Source organism: Pseudophryne corroboree, chromosome 1 (assembly GCF_028390025.1).
Source record: "Pseudophryne corroboree isolate aPseCor3 chromosome 1, aPseCor3.hap2, whole genome shotgun sequence".
Classification (NCBI taxonomy): domain Eukaryota; kingdom Metazoa; phylum Chordata; class Amphibia; order Anura; family Myobatrachidae; genus Pseudophryne; species Pseudophryne corroboree.
In genome coordinates this window covers 1,201,688,771-1,201,707,195 of record NC_086444.1, presented here as the reverse complement: position 1 = coordinate 1,201,707,195, position 18,425 = coordinate 1,201,688,771, and the positions used below count along the sequence as shown (strand labels likewise).

The 18,425-nt window shown below is 46.5% G+C and overlaps 1 protein-coding gene across 5 annotated transcripts in view; it reads right to left on the bottom strand.

Moving 5' to 3' along the window:
* Nucleotides 1-18,425, bottom strand: part of LOC135019383 (progonadoliberin-2) — a 179,031-nt gene that overhangs the window by 73,579 nt on the left and 87,027 nt on the right. Inside the window, exon 1 of one of the 5 annotated variants that reach the window (XM_063953131.1) lies at nucleotides 14,475-14,575. The exons of 3 other annotated variants lie outside the window; for them this stretch is intronic. The gene's annotated coding sequence lies outside the window, so the exon portion shown is untranslated. One more of the 5 variants, XM_063953142.1, reaches the window with a different exon arrangement.

Below are 18,425 nucleotides of genomic sequence, written 5' to 3'. Positions count from 1 at the left end.
TTCTGAAGGAATTACGTTCAGTGCAAGGTAATTATTCCCAGCATAGAATTATGATCTTAGTTACATTTGATGTGCAGGAATCTTTGTACAGTATTAAGAAGACTTTTAATTTAAAAAGTTACCAATATGTTTGTACTATCTGAATATTTATACATGCGTCCGGCTGACTTCATTAAATCCTTTTCATTCGTCTGCTGACACAGAGCAATGTTCTAACAAGCTCCTAAATTCCTCAAATGATTACACAGCATAAATATAGGAGCCTGTATTATCCATCTGTGCAATCCCATTTGTATAAATCATTATGGTACAATCTCATTGTGGTTCACATTAGTAAATAAATGAATCTTAATCATTGCACTCTGTCAGGTCTAGGGTTGCTATAGTTCAAAAAATAATAATGCGTGTCACACTAGGGGGGAGGCGTGATCAATTCCAGGGGCGTGGCCTCCACCTCCCACAAAAAAAGTTTTAAAAATACTATTTTCAGAATATTTAAAAATGCAAACTCCCCATCCCATTGGTCAGTACACCTCTGCTAGTCTGCTCTGCTGTGATGATGCAGGCGATGTGACAATCATGGCGCGCCTGGACATGGAGGAGGGATGAAATGATCTTCATTTTAATTCTACCTTATTGATGGCCGGCCCAAATCACTGAAAGTGAGGCCAGACCAGGGGGCATCTGTAACCCTTGCCCCGGCCCGAATCTGCCAGGTGCTGCCGTGCCTACACCATATTTAGGCGTCCCAAACACAATCATCGGGACTGATAGTCAAAAAACGGTACGATCCCTGGAAAACGGGGACAGATAGCATTCCTGGTCAGGTCCCAAATAGTGTAAGACAGTCCCTGGAATCTATCCCCACTTGTACTGTTTCATTACTTGCCTAATGAATCTGAACTACGGGAAAATAAGCAGTATTAGGCAATTGTAAATTCTACATCGTTTGTATGTAAATTGTATTGTATGAGTCAGTACTGTATGTCAATTGGGAGGGGACTTTTGCTAGTTCAGCTTCAAGTGGCAAATTTCTAAATTCCTTACAGGGAGCATCTCTAAAGCAATTGGTGAGGGTGCCCACTCAGAAAGACACAATATTGGATTTAATACTCACAAATGGTGACAGGATTTCAGACATATATGTGGGTGAGAACCTGGGATCCAGTGACTATCAAGCAGTATGGTTTAGTATAAAGGCAGGATCCAACTCGTGTCACACAAAAACAAAGGTGTTGGCTTTTAGGCACGCTGACTTTATAAATTGGGGAGATGTGTAAGTGAATCATTGGCGGATTGGAGGAACTTGGCAGAGGAGGGCAATACTAAAGGCAACAGAACTTTGCATCAAAAGGATTAGGAAAAGCGTCAGGAAAAAGAAGCCAGTCTAGATCACAAAAGAGGCATCAATTAATGTGAAAGCAAAAAAAAAATGGCCTTTAGGAAATATAAGCAGACTCAAAATAATGAAGACAAAGAAGTGTAACTTGCCAGATGGAAGGAAGCTAAGAAGGTGATCAGACGTGTAAAGGCAGAAGCTGAGGAGAAAATGGGCCAGTCAGTAGATAACAGGGGCAAAACTTTTTTTACGTATATAAGTGAAAGGAGAATATCAAATGGAGGAATAATAAGACTTAGGGTGTGTACACACGGTGAGATCCTTGCTATGCCCGATTTTTACTTGCGATTTCCAATGAACTTCCCGGAGCCCAGATAGCACAGATTTTACTAACTTTTCTTGAGATATGGACTATGTGTGCTTACGATTTTGGCTTATGTGAGATTTTGGCTTATGCGAGATGTCATTGACATGTGAGATGAACTAGATAGTACACCGATCTAGCAAGGATTGACTTGCCTGCACAGTCTATCTTTTCTTGCGATGCCGACCTGGCGGGACCGCGCATCGGGATCGAATCGGGATCACAAGGTGACTTTCACCTTGCGTTCTGCACTAACTTTTCTTGCGATTTTGACTATATAGTCAAAATCGAAAGAAAATATCTCACCGTGTGTACACACCCTTAGGACAGAGAGTAAGAATTTGGTGGAGGGAGACAAGGCAATAGCAGATCATCTATATAATTATTTTTGCTCAGTGTTCACTACAGACAGAGAGGGGAAAGGGCCACAGTTAAGTTTCAAGTATATTCATAATAATAAGATAGACAAAAGTACATTTACATTTATGAGTACTCCAGGGATCTGTACTTGGACCAGTGTTATTTAATAACTTTGTTGGTCCTAACAAAACTCTCAAAACTGAAAGTGGATAAATCAATGGGAACAGATGGGATACCTCCAAGGTTACTAAAAGAGATTAAAGATGTGCTTGTGGCACCATTAACAGAATTATTTAACCAGTCTGGTGCAATTCCAGAGGACTGGAAAATAGCAAATATAATACCACTGCACAAAAGTAGAAGCAAGGAAAAAGCAAGTAACTACAGACCAGTAAGCCTTACATCAGTAGTAGGGAAAGTAATGGAAACACTATTAAAAGAAAGAATTGTGGAATATCTTAAATCAAACAATTTACAGGATCCCAAACAGCATGAATTTACTGGTGGGAAATCATGCCAAACAAATCTTATTGGTTTTTTTTTACTCCATGACTAAAATAATAGATCAAAGGGGTCCATAGATGTAGCATATCTAGACTTTAGTAAAGCATTTGACATGATCCCACATTGCAGACTGCTAAATAAACTCGAAAGCGTGGGATTGGATTAAAACAGTTAAATTGATACGAACTTGGTTATAAGATAGAAAATAGAGAGTTGTAGTAAATGGAGTGCATTCACAGGAGGGAAATGTTACCTGTGGAGTACTCCAGGGATCTGTACTTGGACCAGTGTTATTTAATAACTTTGTTGGTGACACTGAAAACATTTTTGAAAGAAAAGTATGTATTTTTGAAGATGACACAAAGATATGCAACAGGGCAGACATACCAGGAATGGTAAAACAAATAATTGAGGCTCTACGATCTACTGTAGGTAGACTAGAGGAATGGTTAAGAATGTGGCACCAACAGTTTAACGCTAATAAAATCAAAATCATACACTTGAGTCTCAAAAACCCATAGGCTAAATATAATATTAATGGCACTATAATGGAAACTACTGAGGAAGAAGGGACCTAGGAGTTACTACTACAGGTGAATTAAAGGCAGGTAAGCAATGTAAAAAAGTAATGAGGAAGGCTAGTCAGATGCCTGGTTGCATAGGGAGAGGAATCAGCAGCAGGAAAAATAAGAATTTACTCACCGGTAATTCTATTTCTCGTAGTCCGTAGTGGATGCTGGGACTCCGTAAGGACCATGGGGAATAGCGGCTCCGCAGGAGACTGGGCACAACTATAAAGAAAGCTTTAGGTCTAACTGGTGTGCACTGGCTCCTCCCACTATGACCCTCCTCCAGACTTCAGTTAGGATACTGTGCCCGGAAGAGCTGACACAATAAGGAAGGATTTTGAATCCCGGGTAAGACTCATACCAGCCACACCAATCACACCGTATAACTCGTGATACAATACCCAGTTAACAGTATGACAACAACTGAGCCTCTCAACAGATGGCTCAACAATAACCCTTTAGTTAAACAATAACTATATACAAGTATTGCAGACAATCCGCACTTGGGATGGGCGCCCAGCATCCACTACGGACTACGATAAATAGAATTACCGGTGAGTAAATTTTTATTTTCTCTGACGTCCTAAGTGGATGCTGGGACTCCGTAAGGACCATGGGGATTATACCAAAGCTCCCAAACGGGCGGGAGAGTGCGGATGACTCTGCAGCACCGAATGGGCAAACTCTAGGTCCTCCTCAGCCAGGGTGTCAAACTGGTAGAATTTAGCAAATGTGTTTGACCCCGACCAAGTAGCTGCTCGGCAAAGTTGTAAAGCCGAGACCCCTCGGGCAGCCGCCCAAGAAGAGCCCACCTTCCTCGTGGAATGGGCTTTCACTGATTTAGGATGCGGCAGTCCAGCCGCAGAATGTGCAAGCTGAATCGTACTACAGATCCAGCGAGCAATAGTCTGCTTTGAAGCAGGTGCACCCAACTTGTTGGGCGCATACAGGATAAATAGCGAGTCAGTCTTTCTGACTCCAGCTGTCCTGGAAACATAGATTTTCAGGGCCCTGACTACGTCCAACAACTTGGAAGCCTCCAAGTCTGTAGTAGCCGCAGGCACCACGATAGGTTGGTTCAGATGAAAAGCTGATACCACTTTAGGAAGAAACTGGGGACGAGTCCTCAATTCTGCCCTATCCATATGGAAAATCAGATAAGGGCTTTTACATGACAAAGCCGCCAATTCTGATACACGCCTGGCCGAAGCCAAGGCCAACAACATGACCACTTTCCACGTGAGATACTTCAATTCCACGGTTTTAAGTGGCTCAAACCAATGTGACTTTAGGAAATCCAACACCACGTTGAGATCCCAAGGTGCCACTGGAGGCACAAAAGGGGGCTGAATATGCAGCACTCCCTTAACAAAAGTCTGAACTTCAGGTAGTGAAGCCAGTTCTCTCTGGAAGAAAATCGATAGAGCCGAAATCTGGACCTTAATGGAACCCAATTTTAGGCCCATAGTCACCCCTGACTGTAGGAAGTGCAGGAAACGGCCCAGCTGAAATTCCTCCGTTGGGGCCTTCCTGGCCTCACACCACGCAACATATTTTCGCCATATGCAGTGATAATGGTTTGCGGTTACTTCTTTCCTAGCTTTAATCAGCATAGGAATGACTTCCTCCGGATCCTTTTTCCTTCAGGATCCGGTGTTCAACCGCCATGCCGTCAAACGCAGCCGCGGTAAGTCTTGGAACAGACAGGGCCCCTGCTGCAGCAGGTCCTGTCTGAGCGGCAGAGGCCATGGGTCCTCTGACATCATTTCTTGAAGTTTTGGGTACCAAGCTCTTCTTGGCCAATCCGGAACAATGAGTATAGTTCTTACTCCTCTTCTCCTTATTATCCTCAGTACCTTTGGTATGAGAGGAAGAGGAGGGAACACATAAACCGACCGGTACACCCACGGTGTCACTAGAGCGTCCACAGCTATCGCCTGCGGGTCTCTTGACCTGGCGCAATATCTTTCTAGCTTTTTGTTTAGGCGGGACGCCATCATGTCCACCTGTGGCCTTTCCCAACGGTTTACAATCAGTTGGAAGACTTCTGGATGAAGTCCCCACTCTCCCGGGTGGAGGTTGTGCCTGCTGAGGAAGTCTGCTTCCCAGTTGTCCACTACCGGAATGAACACTGCTGACAGTGCTAACACGTGATTTTCCGCCCATAGGAGAATCCTTGTGGCTTCTGCCATCGCCGTCCTGCTTCTCGTGCCGCCCTGTCGGTTTACATGGGCGACCGCCGTGATGTTGTCTGACTGGATCAGTACCGGCTGGTTTTGAAGCAGGGGTTTTGCCTGACTTAGGGCATTGTAAATGGCCCTCAGCTCCAGAATATTTATGTGCAGGGAAGTCTCCTGACTTGACCATAGTCCTTGGAAGTTTCTTCCCTGTGTGACTGCCCCCCAGCCTCGAAGGCTGGCATCCGTGGTCACCAGGACCCAGTCCTGTATGCCGAATCTGCGGCCCTCTTGAAGATGAGCACTCTGCAACCCCCACAGCAGAGACACCCTGGTCCTTGGAGACAGGGTTATCAGCCGATGCATCTGAAGATGCGATCCGGACCACTTGTCCAACAGGTCCCACTGAAAAGGTTCTTGCATGGAACCTGCCGAATGGAATTGCTTCGTAGGAAGCTACCATCTTTCCCAGGATCCGCGTGCAGTGATGCACCGACACCTGTTTTGGTTTTAGGAGGCCTCTGACTAGAGATGACAGCTCCTTGGCCTTCTCCTCCGGGAGAAACACTTTTTTCTGTTCTGTGTCCAGAACCATCCCCAGGAACAGTAGACGTGTCGTAGGGACTAGCTGTGACTTTGGAATATTTAGAATCCAGCCGTGCTGTTGTAGCACCTCCCGAGATAGTGCTACCCCGACCAACAACTGCTCCCTGGACCTCGCCTTTATCAGGAGATCGTCCAAGTACGGGATAATTAAAACTCCCTTCTTTCGAAGGAGTATCATCATTTCGGCCATTACCTTGGTAAAGACCCTCGGAGCCGTGGATAGACCGAACGGCAACGTCTGGAATTGGTAATGACAATCCTGTACCACAAATCTGAGGTACTCCTGGTGAGGATGGTAAATGGGGACATGCAGGTAAGCATCCTTGATGTCCAGTGATACCCTGTAATCCCCCTCGTCCAGGCTTGCAATAACCGCCCTGAGCGATTCCATCTTGAACTTGAATTTTTTTATATATGTGTTCAAGGATTTCAAATTTAAAATGGGTCTCACCGAACCGTCCGGTTTCGGTACCACAAACATTGTGGAATAGGAACCCCGTCCTTGTTGAAGTAGGGGCACCTTTACTATCACCTGCTGGGAATACAGCTTGTGAATTGCCTCTAACACTGCCTCCCTGCCTGAGGGAGTTGCTGGCAAGGCAGATTTGAGGAAACGGCGGGGGGGAGACGTCTCGAATTCCAGCTTGTACCCCTGAGATACTACTTGAAAGATCCAGGGATCCACCCGTGAGCGAGCCCACTGATCGCTGAAATTTTTGAGACGGGCCCCCACCGTACCTGGCTCCGCCTGTGGAGCCCCAGCGTCATGCTGTGGACTTAGAGGAAGCGGGGGAGGACTTTTGCTCCTGGGAACTGGCTGTATGCTGCAGCTTTTTCCCTCTACCTCTGCCTCTGAGCAGAAAGGACGCGCCTTTAACCCGCTTGCCCTTATTGGGCCGAAAGGACTGTACCTGATAATACGGTGCTTTCTTTGGCTGTGAGGGAACATGGGGTAAAAATGTAGACTTCCCAGCTGTTGCTGTGGAAACGAGGTCCGAGAGACCATCACCGAACAACTCCTCACCCTTATAAGGCAAAACTTCCATGTGCCTTTTAGAATCTGCATCTCCTGTCCACTGCCGAGTCCATAACCCTCTCCTGGCAGAAATGGACATTGCACTTATTTTAGATGCCAGCCGGCAAATATCCCTCTGTGCATCCCTCATGTATAAGAGTGCGTCTTTAATATGCTCTACTGTTAGCAATATAGTGTCCCTGTCTAGGGTATCAATATTTTCCGACATGGAATCTGACCACGCAGCTGCAGCACTGCACATCCATGCTGAAGCAATAGCTGGTCTCAGTATAACACCTGTGTGTGTATATATAGACTTCGGGATAGCCTCCTGCTTTCTATCAGCAGATTCCTTCAGGGCGGCCGTATCCGGAGACGGTAGTGCCACCTTCTTTGACAAGCGTGTGAGCGCTTTATCCACCCTAGGGGATGTTTCCCAACGTGACCTATCCTCTGGCGGGAAAGGGTACGCCATTAGTAACCTCTTAGAAATTACCAGTTTCTTATCGGGGGAAGCCCACGCTTCTTCACACACTTCATTTAATTCCTCAGATGGAGGAAAAACAACTAGTAGTTTTTTCTCTCCAAACATAATACCCTTTTTTGTGGTACCCGGGGTAACATCAGAAATATGCAACACATTTTTCATTGCCTCAATCATATAACGTGTGGCCCTATTGGAAGATACATTAGTCTCATCGTCGTCGACACTGGAGTCAGTATCCGTGTCGACATCTGTGTCTGCCATCTGAGGTAGCGGGCGTTTTAGAGCCCCTGATGGCTTTTGAGACGCCTGGGCAGGCACAGGCTGATAAGCCGGCTGTCCCATATTTGGTATGTCGTCAAACCTTTTATGCAAGGAGTCGACACTGTCGCGTAATTCCTTCCACAGAACCATCCACTCAGGTGTCGACCCCGCAGGGGGTGACATCACATTTATCGGCATCTGCTCCGCCTCCACATAAGCCTCCTCATCAAACATGTCGACACAGCCGTACCGACACACTGCATACACACAGGGAATGCTCTGACAGAGGACAGGACCCCACAAAGCCCTTTGGGGAGACAGAGAGAGAGTATGCCAGCACACACCACAGCGCTATATAACACAGGGATCCCACTATAAATGTTTTTTCCCTTATAGCTGCTTATATATATATATATATATATATATATATATATATATATATATATATACTGCGCCTAAATTTAGTGCCCCCCCCTCTCTTTTTTACCCTTATGTAGCTTGACACTGCAGGGGAGAGCCAGGGAGCGTCCTTCCAGCGGAGCTGTGAGGGAAAAATGGCGCCAGTGTGCTGAGGGAGATGGCCCTGCCCCTTTTCCGGCGGACTTCTCCCGCTTTTTCTGGAATTCTGGCAGGGGTATTTTTACACCTATATAGCCTTCCTGACTATATATGGTGTAGATTTGCCAGCCAAGGTGTATAATATTGCCCTCAGGGCGCCCACCCCCCAGCGCCCTGCACCCATCAGTGGCCGGAGTGTGAGGTGTGCATGAGGAGCAATGGCGCACATCTGCAGTGCTGTGCGCTACCTTGTTGAAGACAGAAGTCTTCTGCCGCCGATTTTCCGGAACACTTCTTGCTTCTGGCTCTGTAAGGGGGCCGGCGGCGCGGCTCCGGGACCGAACGATCGAGGTCGGGTCCTGTGTTCGATCCCTCTGGAGCTAATGGTGTCCAGTAGCCTAAGAAGCCCAAGCTACCACTAGTTAGGTAGGTTCGCTTCTTCTCCCCTTAGTCCCTCGCTGCAGTGAGTCTGTTGCCAGCAGATCTCACTGTAAAATAAAAAACCTAAAATATACTTTCTTTCTAGGAGCTCAGGAGAGCCCCTAGTGTGCATCCAGCTCAGCCGGGCACAAGATTCTAACTGAAGTCTGGAGGAGGGTCATAGTGGGAGGAGCCAGTGCACGCCAGTTAGACCTAAAGCTTTCTTTATAGTTGTGCCCAGTCTCCTGCGGAGCCGCTATTCCCCATGGTCCTTACGGAGTCCCAGCATCCACTTAGGACGTCAGAGAAACAGAAGAAATAATGCCACTGTATAGGTCATTGGTAATGCCTCATCTGGAATACTGTGTCCAGTTCTGGAGACCATATCTTCAGAAGGATATTAATACATTAGAGACTGCGCAAAGAAGGACAACTAAAATGGTGCATGGCCTACATCACAAAACTTACTTGGAAAGACTAAAAGATCTTAACTTGTTTAGTTTGGAGCAGAGGTGGAAAATGGGGGACATGATGGAAACTTTCAAATAAACCAAGGGATTTTACAAAGTACAGGAGGGAGACATGTTTCAAAGGAAGAGCAGTATCCAGTCCCAGACTGTGCATTCATAATAAGGGATGAGTGAATCAGATTCTACTCAGTTCTTCTCATCAAGTTCTGGTCTGAATATGAGGCAAAATGTAATTTTCCCCAAGATATCTTAGGTCTTTTGTGTTTTTGAGCACAAGAACAGGGCTTTACAAGAAAATGAGGTTTGTAAAAAATGTTCCCAGGTTTATGTTGCCATTCACCAACTCAGATTCTCACAGTAGTATAGTTCTTATATTAGTTACAGTCTGTGTCTGATTGGGCCATGAAGGTCCCTCAGTAGTAATGCAATGGCAGGGACCCACTGGAGGGAGGTGTGGCTAGCTGATTGAGTGGGTGTTGCAGAGAGCATTGCAATGTCCACCATATTATACAGAGAGCGTCACAATGAACATCATATAATGCAGGGAGCATTGCAATGCCCACCATGTTATGCAGAGAGCAATACAGTGACAACCATATAATACAGAAAGCAACATAGTGACTGCCAAATAAGATAGAGTGCATCACAGTGACCACGACATAATGTAGGGAGCATTACAGTGACTTCCATAAAATACTGGAAGCATTGCAGTTACAGTAGGGTTGCCAGATCATCTGTTTAATAAGGGTTACATATGAATTACACAGGCTCTGTGTCTGATTAAAACCAGCTGAAATGGAGACTTGAAGTCATCCAGCCACAGAATCTAAGTAATTCATAGGTATCCCTTATTAATGGGATGAGGTGGCAACCCTAATCACAGTGACCGCCATATATTGGAGAACGCTATGCAGCTGCTAACATATAATACAGGGAGCATCCCAGTGACTTCCATATAAAACAGAGAGCATTGAAGTGACTGCCATATAATGCAGAGAGCTCCAGTGATTGTCATATAATGAAAGGAGCATTGCAGTGACAGCCATATACTGCATAGAGCATTAAAGTGATTGCCAAATAATACAGAGAACATGACAGTGCCCGCCATATAATGCAGAGTATCACAGTGACTGCCATATAATGTAGAGAGCATAGCCGTGCCTGCCATATAATTCAGAGAGCAGCGCACTGACCAATATATAATACAGAGAGCATCATAGTCACGGTTCCGGTATGAATGGTCGACCATGTTACGGTCAACAGTCATTAGGTCGACCACTATTGGTCGACATTGACATGGTCGACATGGACACATGGTCGACACATGAAAATGGTCGACACATGAAAAGGTCGACATGAGTTTTTTACCTTTTTTGGTGTTGTTTTTTGCGTAAAGTGACTGGGAACCCCAATTAGTGCACCGCGTCCCCTCGCATTGCTCGCTTCGCTCGCCATGCTTCGGACATGGTGCCTTCGCTCCGCTACCACTTCGCTCGGCACAGATTACCATTCCAATCGTAGTCCACGTGGATCGTAAAGTATGGAAAAGTTCCCCAAAAGAAAAAAAAAGTTAAAATACTCATGTCGACCTTTTCATGTGTCGACCATTTTCATGTGTCGACCATGTGTCCATGTCGACCATGTCAATGTCGACCAATAGTGGTCGGCCTAATGACTGTCGACCATAACATGGTCGACCATGTGAACGGATACCCATAGTCACTGCTATATAATGTAGGGAGCATCACAGTGACCTCCATATAATGCAGAAAGGGTCGCAGTGACCTACATATGAAACAGGGAGCATCATAGTGACTGTCATATAACACAGTTAAAGTGACACAAATGGGTTTCATATTTAGGAAACACAATTTTTATATATATATTTTTTTTTTTGCTTATGTGTGCCTGTGTGTCTCAGCCATCCTTCTGTCAGCGGGTCCTGGACTCTTAGGCCCATATTTGATCAACCTTTGAAAGGCAGTTTCTGATACACCAATTTATAAAATGGCAGCACCCTATTTAATAATTCCATCAACTGATTGGCTGAAGGACAGGTGACCTCCTTTTTTGCTAATGTCAGTCTATCATAATGAAGTGTGAACTGAATAACTGCCTCCAGTCCTCCAACAAATCCAACTATGGATTAAGTAGTAATTATCTAAAAATTAATTTTAGTATATTCCATAGGTCTTTCCAGTGTGTGCGCTCTCCTGCCAGGTGAAGGAAGGTTTCCTCCTCTCTGGCATGTCTCACAGTTGGGAGAATTGCTTTAATCTCTGAGAGGTATAATGAAACACACTGGATACACACTGGAAGCCGGACACTGCGTACAGACGAACTGGAAATCAGGAAGTGAAATCAGGGCACAGGGACCTGGTGGGTGGTTGCACTGTTGCTGCCCCACGGCACCTGCACATGGCTTGCGGGGAGCTTGGAATGGCACCCGCAACCAGTAGCGCTACTGCAGAGCCACCCAGAGCATACCTTGCTGTGTTCTAGTTCCCAGAGGAGCCGTCCTTCCCCCTAGACGTGACATCATGACATCACAGGTTTAGGGGGAGGAGCCAGAACAGGGAATGCTGCCATCCTGTTAAGGCGCTTAGTGAGCCTTACACCCAGGCACAGCTCTGTGCACAGACATAAAGGTTGTGTGTACCAGCGCTACACTGGATGTGGATTGTGGTGGTGTGTATGGGAGTGTTCATTATGTGGTACTGGGATGGGTGTTCACCTCCTATACCACACTACCAGCCACCAAGAACTGGCCACCTTCAGACCCTGTGAGAGTCTGAGGCTCTTTTGATAGAATATACAGTTGGAAATTATGTGTGTGCAGGTATTGGTATGGCACACCAGCAGATGACTCAGACTATGAACAGCCCAGTTACTTCCCCAGTGGTGTTAGTTTATTAATAGATAGCAACTACAGCCGGACTCAGTGTCAGACTGGGGCATGTAGGGCCCACCCCAGGCCTGGCCGTACTCACTGTTACACACTGGTTCTCATGGAGCGGAACCTGGAAGGAGCGGGGTGTCATACAGATCACCAGCCGGTGAGTCATTGTGGATTGCAGGTGTTTCTGGAGCTGAGTGGAAGACACCTGTCTTCCACTGTATTGGTCTAACACAGTATCAAACAGTCAAGACAAGATGGCCCCTGCACATGCTCAGTAGAGATCACAGTGGCCATTTTGGAATAGGGCATGAAGCCTCCCTGGAGAACAGGAAGACTGGATTATGCACAGTAGCGCACTCATTTTTCGACATATATTAGATCAGGATATTGCGGGGCATAGGTGGTTCTGAAGTTCCACACGCTCCGTCTATACAAATCCTGCCTCATTTCAGCTGTCCAGCAAATCCTACACATATTGTCTATGAAGTTCATTGCACATGGCTCCATAGGAATCATCTCTGCACCCCCTGTACACAGCCGGAGTGACTTGTGTATCTTGTTTTATTGAATAGAAACAGCAGTGAGAGTATGCTGTACAGCGGTGCCTCTTTCTTGCATCTAATGGACTTACACAATGCGGTTGATGAGCACCAGAGCCCTGCTGTTTCTGTACAAGTCTATTCCTATCCTCTCAGGCGGCACACCACTTGCAGTGACCATGTTTACACTCCTGTCAGAACGTGTGACTCACAGCCGCCCTGATTTGCTCATACATGAACAATGTCACCACAAGGCCACCACCAACGCTCTGCGCCTCACAAATACTCATTGATTTTTTCCCCCCTCCAAATTAATCTATTGACAATCCTGAGTAAGCAAAAGCAATGCGATTATATCTGAAGTACATGGTTATCAGAGGTGAGGCTTTCTGTCAGCTAACTTTTTACATTTTACAGATAGACAGTGACTTAGGGGGTCTATTTATTAAGCCTTGGACGGAGATATAGCGGACAGAGATAAAATAACCAGCCAATCAGCTCTTAACTGTAATTTGCAAAACAGCCTGTGACATGGCAGTTAGGAGCTGATTGGCTGGTACTTTATCTCCATCCAAGGCTTAGTAAATAGACCCCTAAAACTTTAGCTCAATAGCAGGTCATCAGGTTCCATTACGGATTTACCGCAGTAACTTGTAATTTTATCTTTCCACAACTTAGATTTCATGGGCATTTGGGGGGATATTCAATAGTTCAAATAAGTCGTTTGGGTGTCTGTTTTTTTCCTGTCTATTAGATAGGAAAATCAGACACCCAACTGTCTTTTCAAACAATTGAATACCCCCTTAGATTGCTTTCTAGGCCGAGCGCATGTCGTATCTCAAGATGCCACCGGTTTCTCGTTCAAGAATTAGGGATCCCTAAATATGGCTAAAGGAATGTATAGTTTATCTTTTCAATTAAACATTGAAAACTTAAGGTAAAGCCGTTTTGACCTCAGTAACTTTACCACAGACCAGGGTCAAAGTGGCCCACAGGTGTACAGGGGAAATCCCCAGTGGGCCCCACTCCCTGAGGGCCCTCCTCTAAGGGCCAGGTTCCAGAACGTGCACACAAATTATGCATATTGTGAACCAATAAAGGGGGTCATTCCGAGTTGTTCGCTCGTTGCTGATTTTCGAAACGGAGCGATTAATGCGAAAATGCGCATGCGCATGGTACGCAGTGCGCATGCGCTAAGTATTTTAGCTCAAAACTTAGTAGATTTACTCACGGCAGAATGAAGAATTTTCATCGTTGAAGTGATCGGAGTGTGATTGACAGGAAGTGGGTGTTTCTGGGCGGATACTCAGCGTTTTCACGGCGTTTGCGGAAAAACGCAGGCGTGCCAGAGAAAAACACGGGAGTGTCTGGAGAAACGAGGGAGTGGCTGGCCGAACGCTGGGAATGTTTGTGACGTCAAACCAGGAACGAAAAGGACTGAGCTGGTCGCAATGGCAGAGAAAGTCTGGAGCTACTCAGAAACTGCAGGGTAATCGTTACGAGAAAATTAGCGAATCTTTCGTTCGCAATTCTGCTATGCTAAGATACACTCCCAGAGGGCGGCGGCCTAGCGTGTGCAATGCTGCTAAAAGCAGCTAGCGAGCGAACAACTCGGAATCACCCCCAATGTGTAAGCATTTGTTCCTACCTAGCGTTTTGCGTATGCTTGACATCTCCTTACACCTGAAGTAAAGTGACAGGAAATGAAGCAGTCAGATGACCATAGGTCAACTATGGCATGGACATGCTGATGTACATGTAATCGCGACACAACCAGAGGTGAACGTGTAGGGGTATAAGGCAAGCTGTTAATGACCTCCTAGATTTACCTGTGTACATTATGTAATAACCACACTTCTGGTTACTAAAATGAAACTTTATCTGGAAACAGAATATGGCTGCTGACCCCATTGCGTTTTCCTCCTCTCTGCAGTATTCCTCTCAGTAAGTCTTTTCCCTCTCTTAACAGACTCCTGTCAGCTTTTGGTTTCTCTCCATGGGGCAGATGTATTAACCTGGAGAAGGCATAAGGAAGTGATAAACCAGTGATATGTGCAAGGTGATAAAGGCACCAGCCAATCGGCTCCAATATGTAAATTAACAGTTAGGATCTGATTGGCTGCTGCCTTTATCACCCTGCTCATATCACTGGTTTATCACTTTCTTATGCCTTCTCCAGGTTGATACATCTGTCCCCATGTTTTATGTTGTTCCTGACCAGGTTGGTAACTGTGAAGCCTCAACCCTCTTTCTCTGCAACCTCACAAATGTACAACACGGCTAGCTGGTGTAGTCACCCAGGGTCTCACACACACTGGGGTGGGCTTTCTTTGTAGCATAGTGAACTGGGGTTTCTCTGTGGCATAAGGTGAACTGGGGGCACTACAGTGTGTATAACATTGCTGCATTAGTGGTCATAATACTCCATACTTGCCTACTTTTGAAAAAGCATGTCAGGGAAATGTGAAAGTAACACCTATCAGTGCGGGCGTGTACCGCTACATCTGAGAGGCGTGCCACGAAAATAACTTACATCCACATGGTAATGAGCCCCAAAGTTAGTAAGATCTACTTATTGAAGAAAAGACACTGATATTTTGCAGGAATTTTTAGTGTATTGTGTTTTACAGGAGGTTCCAAATCAGTAGCGGATCTTGCCACGGGCAAGCAGGACTTTTGCCCGGGGCGCCGCCTTCCGGAGGGCGCGTGCGCCATCCGGAGGGCGCCTAACCATGGCAAGATCCGCCACTGTGCCCCCCGCAGTGGCCCGCTGTGCCCCCCGCAGTGCCCACCGCTTTGAAGGGAACTAGACGCGTAGCGTCTAGTTTCCCTTCATGGAGAGGACCTTTGCTGTGCGGTGCGCAATGACATCATCCCGCACAGCAAAGGTCCTCTCCATGAAGGGAAACTAGACGCGTAGCGCCTAGTTTCCCTTCATGGAGAGGACCTTTGCTGTGCGGTGCGCAATGACGTCATCGCGCACCGCACAGCATAGTGGCACAGACACTAGGAGTCATAATTGACCTCTAGGGGTATATTTACAAAGATTCGTGTTTTGGCCGTTTTGAAGGGTGTTTGATCTTGAATGGTATCGGGTGCATTTTACTGCAACTTTTTGAATCCTGATACGGTCATTCACTAAGCTGCCGACTTTTCCCAATTCGTATTTTCCGATGTCGATGTGATTCGTAATGTCAGGCAGTGTTTTACGGGAGTAAAACACTGCCTGACAAAACACAAGGAATCCCGGCCGGATCTGTGAGATCCGTGCAGGGCTTCATTGTGTACCTTAAAAAGGTGTTTAAAGTCTTTAAAAATCTGAAAATAAATATGCGTGGGGTCCCCTCTCCTAAGCACAACCAGCCTCGGGCTCTTTGAGCCGGTCCTGGTTGACAAAATATGGGAAAAAAATTACAGGGGTTCCCCCATATTTAATCAACCAGCACCGGGCTCTGCGCCTGGTCCTGGTTCCAAAAATACGTGGGACAAAAAGCGTAGGGGTCCCCCGTATTTTTAAAACCAGCACCGGGCTCCACTAGCCAAGTACATAATGCCCCAGTCGGGGGACACTTTTATAGTGGTCCCGGCGGCCCTGGCATTACATACCCAACTAGTCACCCCTGGCCAGGGTACCCTGGAGGAGTGGGAACCCCTTAAATCAAGGGGTCCCCCCCCCTCCAGCCACCCAAGGGCCAGGGGTGAGGTTACTTTCGTTCAACCGCTGACCGCAAAGTTCCCACAATTGGATACAATGGAGCACATAGGCGCTACATTGTATCTCTGCCGTGTGCAGCCTCACAGACACTACAGGAGCACACAGCCAATCAGGAGAGTGCCACGACGTGGCGCTCCCTGATTGGCTGAAGGGACCCTCTTTGACAGGAGTCAGGGGGGGTCCTGGCAGTCGGGGAAAGGGGTCCCATGTGTAAACATGGGACCCCTTTCAGTGCGTGGTCGGGTTTCCGTTTTTTTTGTTTTGCCAAGTACGTGGATTATACAAAGAACAGAAGATACACTGGATTATGTGAGTATAATTTTTTTCACAGGTACCCCGAGGATTCTACATGGAGAAGAGGACCGAGCCTCGTGTGAACATAGGTAAGTATGTATGTTTGGAGGTGTGCATGTATGTAATAAACTTATACTGTCACGGTGTGGGTGTCCTGTGTTTTGTTGGGTATTTTTTTAGTAGTAGTACTACAGGTACCAGCGGGCCCGGTTTTCCACCGCATGCTGGTACTTGTGGTTCTCCAAGTACCAGCTTGCGGAGGAGGCTTGCTGGGACTTGCAGTACTGCTACTAAAAACAATATTCTGATTTTTTACACTTGGCTATCAGCCCCCCATCCGCCGCCCTTGGATGGGGGGGACAGCCTCGGGCTTCACCCCTGGCCCTTGGGTGGCTGGAGGGGGGGACCCCTTGATTTAAGGGGTTCCTACTCCTCCAGGGTACCCCGGCCAGGGGTGACTAGTTGGGTATGTAATGCCAGGGCCGCCGGGACCACAATAAAAGTGTCCCCCGGCTGTGGCATTATGTACCTGGCTAGTGGAGCCCGGTGCTGGTTTAAAAAATACAGGGGACCCCTACGCTTTTTGTCCCCCGTATTTTTTGAACCAGGACCAGGCGCAGAGCCCGGTGCTGGTTGATGAAATATGGGGGAACCCCTGTCATTTTTTTCCCCATATTTTGTCAACCAGGACCGGCTCAAAGAGCCCGAGGCTGGTTGTGCTTAGGAGGGGGGACCCCACGCATTTTTTTTTCACTTTTGACACTAAACACACCCTTTCCCATAGATAACCATGCACATATCTCACTGATCCGCGCATGGTTATCCAAACTCGACTGGAAAAAGCAGGTCTATTTTTTTCCTGCTTTTTTTATCGATTCGAAAAAAAATAGACACGCACTTGAGCACTCAGAGACTAACACCCAAATACGAATGAATAGTGAATACCCGTATTGTATGAAATAACAGCCGCGTTTGACCGATGGTCTATTCATTCGTATTTCAGAACTTTGCCAATAAAACCATTACGAATAGCCCAGACACTGCTGAGTTTTCTGTTTAGTGAATTCCCGGATTGGGACTTAGAAAAAAAAACACAAATTGGCAAAACTCAGATTCTTAGTAAATACTGGCCCTAGTGTCTATGCCAGAGGTTCTCAAACTCGGTCCTCGGGGGCACACACAGTGCATGTTTTTCAGGTAACCCAGCAGGTGCACAGGTGTGTTAATTACTCACTGACACATTTTAAAAGGTCCACAGGTGGAGCTAATTATTTCACTTGCGATTCTGTGAGGAGACCTGCAAAACATGCACTGTGTGGGTCCCCGAGGACCGAGTTTGAGAACCTCTGGTCTATGCTGTTCTATGGGAGAGACGTAATAATGTCTCTCCCATAGATCGAGGAGAGGAGAGGAGAAGAGCGGCGCCGGCGGAGGAGGTCTGCAGCGGTCTGGAATCAGGAGCGGGGATAGTAAGTATACTTTATTTTATTTTATTTTCCTTTCAGCGGCGCTACAGGGGGCACAAATGGGGGCGTAACTGACCAAGCCCCCATTTGAAGCCACGCCCCTATACTTTGCCCAGGGCGCCACAAGGGCAAGAACCGGCTCTGTTCCAAATACTGCAAGTGGCCACAAGAAACCTTTACATTGCATGTAGCCATAGGGATCATTGTGCCTTATAACTAATACAGGGAAATGGCACTGATGATCACATTTGAATGTAGGTATCTTTGATCTCTCTTTTTTTCAGGGAGATTAAGGAACTATTCAGGGAGTGAGGGAGATTGCTACTATTTCAGGGAGTCTCCTGCAAAATGAAGGCGGGTAGGCAACTATGGGGGTCTTTCC